This window comes from Pseudophryne corroboree, chromosome 6, assembly GCF_028390025.1.
Source record: "Pseudophryne corroboree isolate aPseCor3 chromosome 6, aPseCor3.hap2, whole genome shotgun sequence".
Classification (NCBI taxonomy): domain Eukaryota; kingdom Metazoa; phylum Chordata; class Amphibia; order Anura; family Myobatrachidae; genus Pseudophryne; species Pseudophryne corroboree.
In genome coordinates, this window is record NC_086449.1 from 593,944,355 (window position 1) to 593,950,354 (window position 6,000).

The following is a 6,000-nucleotide window of genomic DNA, read 5'->3' on the forward strand; positions in this document are numbered from 1 at the left end:
GAACCAACACACATCTCCAATCTCACCTGCGCATGATCCGAGATGAGTATGTCATCTAAAGCAGCGCCTTTGATCTGATTTAAAAAAATGGTCTGCCAGGAGAATATAGTCTATCCTTGACAGTGAACCGTGTACTCTGGATAAATGGCTATAGGATCTGTCTGTCTGATTTAATAGGCGCCACGGATCACTCAAGTGTAGAGCCTCTCTCATCTCCCGTATGTATTGCCAGCATGGGGAGGATGGTCTCGAGATGGGAGATGATTTATCCAACACAGGGTCATCTACTGCATTAAAATCCCCACCCACCACTAGGGTAAAGTTAACCCTGCTAGCCAAGACCTGAGTAAGATATCGTAAAAATTCTCCAGTTGCAACATTGGGTGCGTATAGGTTTACTAGTGTAAATTTGTTGCCCTCGATTAGTGTGTCTAGTATTAAGTAGCGGCCCTCAGGATCCTCTATGGAGTGTAGGATTTCATATCTTTGATGTTTGTGAAATACAATCGCCACCCCTCTGGATTTAGAAGAATAAGAGGCCTGTACACACTCCGCTATCCAGGGGGCGCGTAGCGTACATCCATCCCCCAATCTCCAATGTGTCTCCTGTAAGAAGGCTATAGAGGGGCGTTTCCTACGGAGGTGAGTAAGGATCTTTTTTCTTTTAATTGGGGTATTCAATCCTCCCACGTTCCAGGATAATATGGAACAATGAGAGCTATCCCTAACATTAGGGATGTCAGATGTGTCATCTGCCATCGGCATCAAGTGGGGTAGAAAAATAGCCACGATCCAACCACCCTCTTGTAGTTGCAAAAAGAGAAAAAGAAAAATACCTCCCCACTCCCAAGGGGGGCATCGGGTAGCTCTGAAGTGTCAGGGGGCACGGGCCCCAGCCTCCCCCCCCCACCTCATATCTTCGAGTCATTAGTACAGAAAAAAGGCAGGTCAGTACAATTCGGCAATGAAAGTGAAGCAATGTATCAACTTTTTTTGTATAAACATCTGAAACTGGGTCAACCAACAGGCCCAGGTTAAACCACTGAGGATCCCCAACTCCATTGGAGGGGATGCTCCGGTCTGTCAATAACTTTAATACAAGTGAGAAAAACTGTGTCAACATATTTAGGACGTGATAAGATAGCATCAAATTAGAGTGATAATGAAAAGTAAAAACGAGTTAGAAAGCATAAACATTCAAGGTCATATATTAAGATTTAGTTGTATGATAAGAATCAAGAGTAGGGGTCCGAGGATTCATTAGGAAACTTCTCCGGGGCCCCTTTGGAGCGACTGGTAGGGCAGAACTAGGTGTAGCTACAAGGGTACTTCACCCCGGGTATTAGGTCCCAATACACCCAGACCTCCATCAATTAGTAACATTCCCGTATATTATGGAAAACCCATGTAATCAGTTGTCAACACTAACGTCAGAACGAGCTGAAGAAGGCGGGCCGTCTCTGAAGAAGTGCGATTTCGCTTGTTGGGGGTCAGTGAACAGCTGAGTACGGCCGTTTTCAATAACCCTCAGTTTGGCTGGGTATAGTAAAGCGAATTTAATCTTTTTGTTCACTAAGAACTTGCAAACCTCCGAGAAGGCCTTGCGTTTTTAAGAGACCAGGACTGAAAAGTCTTGGAACACTAAGATTTTTTTGCCTTCCACCCTAAGTTCAGAGGTCGCGCGATATGCCTGCAACAGTCATTCCTTGTCCCTATAGTCGAGGAATTTGGCAATAGTCGGTCTGGGTTGTGTACCCCTGTCTCTGCGTTGTGCACCTAATCTGTGTGCTCTCTCCACCGGCATCGGAGGGTCCGTATCTGGAAACCCTAGCGCCACCGGGACGAGAGTGCTGATGTAAGCCTGCAACTGTGCATCTGATACCGACTCAGGGATGCCTATAAAACGTAGATTACATCTTCTATTTCTATTTTCTAAATCATCAAGCTTTTCCGTCAGAACGTGTATAGCCTGAGATCTAGTGGCAAGTTCCTGCTGTAGAGCATGCATCGAGTCCTCTGTGTCACTGGTTCTCTGTTCCAGAGTGTCAAGTCTAGCTGTGTTTGCTTCTATTTTAGCCAAAGAAGTGTCCAGTCTAGCATGTAAGTCCTCAAATTTCTTATCTATAAGGGGCATTAGCATGTTAATAACCTCCTTAACATTCTCAGCTGGAGATGGAAAGGTAATATTGTGGGGGTATGACTGAGAAATACTGTCCTCCCCCCCAGATACTGGAGAGGGAGGGGTAGGCATATGGGATGCATTTCCCTTCTGGGCATTTTGGCGTTTATAGGTTGATTTCGCATTAGACGCAGGCATGTCTGCTGATTTTTTATGTTTTTCTAGAAATTTGTCCATAACACTATGGACTCAAACAAAGAGAGGTCGTAGGGCAGGTCCACACGTTCAGTTATGTGGAAAAGCCCTAGGGAATGTGTTATAGTCGTATCACAATGTGCAGAATAGACCTTGTTGCTTCACTCCAATATCTACATTTCACTTAAAGAAACAAATTAGCAGTGAGCGATATCTCTCAAATATAGCAAAATAGAAGAGAAATTACGCACTACTCATCAGAATCCCTGGAGAATCCCGGGCAATTCAACACAATATCAGTTGTAACTCAGTAGTGTATGAATCATTTAAATACTGGGATAAAATTTAGGTAGTTAGAAGAATATATAAGGTAATATAGAAGATATACAATTCAACCACCAGGTGGCAGCATAACCCTCTATATAGAGCTTTTGATTCCCAATATGGATTGCAGATATCAAGAGACAGGGGATAAATTAATAAAGGTAAAATTAAAATACATACGATACAATCAAATTTGTCCTAGAAGAGAGGCGTGTTGGGACAGTTAATTAAGAAGGCAGTCCTCGTATGAGATATCTATAAATGACCCACTGAGAGCTATAGGGTAGTTTTTCCAAAACAAAGTGGAATTAGCTCAGGGGTAAGTCTTTCATTTAGATTTGAGTTAGCTACCTCACCTCTTCATCTTTTGTATACAAAAGAAAGAATGTAGATGACCTTTGTCATATAAGTGCAGTTGCCCAAAAGGGTATGGGGGGGAGAAGTAAGAAGAGGGCTGAGAGGGGAAAAATGGAATGGGTAGGGAGGAAGGTTGGTAAGGGAATGGGAGACACACTAGGAGGGAACGGATCCAAGTGAGGGGGAGAGAGTGTATATCAGAAGCTGTTAGTTAGTTGAGAAATCAAGAGGGGGTGTTGACTCACAGTGTTAGTACCCGGGGGAGAGTGTCCGACACCCTATGGGAACATGTAGCAGCTGTGTTATAGGTGCAGAGGATGGTACAGGTCCCCGATGAGTCTTCACACCATCAGCAGAGCCGGCTGCTCGGGAGTTAATAGATCTCTCGTTTGGTCGTCCAGTGTTGGGTCTGCAGTACCAAAACTAAAGGGTAATGTCCGAGTCGTCTCAGGATCCCTCCCCCGGGCAGAGCACCCCGCGTCCACAGGTAGCCCCGGAGGTGCCGTCGTGCAGCGGTTCCCCTCACCTCGGTCAATCAGACGAATATGTGGGTATTGCTGTAGCCAGAGCACCAGCCATCTCCCAGGCCCTCCCACGTCGCACGGACCAGGACGTTCCTCTCCTCCACAGCCGCGCGTGTCAAAACGGCAGCCGGTCCACACAGCCGCAGCAGAAGGAAGGCGAGCACCGGCGAGCACCGGGTGAAGTAAGTCCTAGACAGCCCGTGGCTCGTCACTGCAGCGGTGCCCATTGGAAAGGGCGTGCATCCCCGCAGCTGCACACCTCGTCCCCGCAAGGGCCTTCCCAGTGTCTCACAGGCAGGAGTGAGCTCCGGGGGTACGATGTATAAGCCGTACGTTAGTGGCAGTAGTTCCCCCTCAGCACCAGCAGCTCATAGCAGGAGATATGGGTACAGTCAAAATCGTGCCAACGCCATGCTGGCGGTCATGCCGGCCATCCAGTCCGATGGCCCGACTCCGGGGCAATCCACCACCGTTCTCCACAATATAAGGTTCCCTGCCGTCAGGGGAGCTTTAGCAGCAAGGGGATACCAACCTTGTGGAGTTTAGATCCTCCTAAAAGGTGGATTCATGGGGATTTTACATGTGATGTAGAGGAGCAATGTTAAAAAGCAGCCATGCTAGCTGGCCACGCCCCCGAAAGTCTGTTTTAGGACATTTAAACACAGGTGCCTTGGATTTTAACACAGGCTCTTCTGAATCCTCTATGGAAAGAATGGCTTTCATAGCTCTAATTAACTCAGCTACTGTATATCCATTGAGCTGAAACCTTCTTCCTCCTGTTCGGATGCCGAAGTGGAATAAATTGAGCTTTCATCTTCCGATGAATCCTCCTCTGCCTCATGTGTAGCCTGTGAAGATGAAGATTTACTTACCCTTGGTTTATCAGCCTGCTTTTGAGAAGGCACTGGTGGAAACAATATACCGTAGGTAGGGAGCTGCGTGTAAGGGTTCATAGTGTAACCTATTCCTGGTACAGATGGTGTAGGAATTATCCATTCAGCTATACTGGATAAGGTCTGTGCAAAAATAGCCCAAGGTGGATCCCTCTGTACCTGACATTGTACAGGGGTCTGCCTTGTATTTTGCTGAAAACTAAAACAATTTGCACACAAACCATCCTGAACCAGATCCAGAGAGGATAATACAGTTTTGCAAGACAAACATGAAATGAGTGTTGGTTTTGCTGTGAGTGTACCTTCCTCACGTTTGCCACTCTTAGACATGATAAATAATCAGCACTTTCACAGTGTACACAATTTCTGACTGTAATCACTTTAAAGTTTTTAAAGTGACATACAATCTGACCCTACCCATGCACCAGCATTGAGGATCAGAAAGGACAATTGACAGACATATAATAAAGTCAGCAATCACTCTAGCAGTCAATCACATTTTATACATTAGTATAATTAGCAATATGAGTACATCAGCAACTACAAACATATCTTTAAGTATGTAGGAGATGTCAAGGTCGAAAATATTATAGGCACATGCATCACGTACAAACACCACACAGATGGCCTCCGTGCGGGTGCTTGTTCTGCCGGGCGTGCACATGCCCACACGCTGCGTACATTGGCTCATGAGGGCCTGCGTATTAACGCATGGTATGAGTAAATATGGTAGCATATGCATTCGCATGGAAAAGCCACAAAGACATATCTCATATTTAATCCACATAGTACATAATTTACACATAGCCCACACACACACCACACCAGCAAGTTACATTTACTTTGGAAAGGGAACAATAGAGATATTCAACTTTACAGGATTTGAGGGGACAGAATTGGGTTAGGAGGTGGTGTTTGGTATCCAGTTGTACAGTATTTTAATGGCAATATTCCGATGGCAGTTTGCAGAAAGTAGCACGCTCCTGCGCATAGATATGCACAGGAGTACAATATAAATATTACACTGTATTTACTGTACTCTTGATATTCAGAGGGAACCCAGTGGAGGACATCTGCAAGTGCACCTGGACCAGGCATCGCCTACCTATTCAAACTGACCTATGACCCCTCATGTACTGTAAATGACCAGCCCTTTAACCTATGGATGAAGAGATTACAGTGTCCTTTGTTTCATGCTTTGGACCATTGTATAAAACCAAGCCTCCTGGCAAGCCTCAGTCTATTCTCTGAAGGTCATCTATCCAGATTGACTGAGGACCGGAACCGGGTGCGCAGGTGAACAAATGTATGTATCCATTGGTTGTAGCTTCTTCTCTTGTATTATTGTATTTCTGTTGTAACCCCCTTTTAAGTAAATATTTGTTGCTGGGTTGGACCACAACATAACATATACAATTGGTGTCGCATTTCCTTTCATGTTAGGGGTTAAAGTGTATAGACCGCACGTGTAGCTATTTTGTGCTTACAGTGTGACGTGTGCTTACGCAACATGTACGCATTTCATAGGGGTTTAACTGACACACGATTAGAGGTTGCTGCAGCCTGAACATTTGTGTATTTAAGGTAT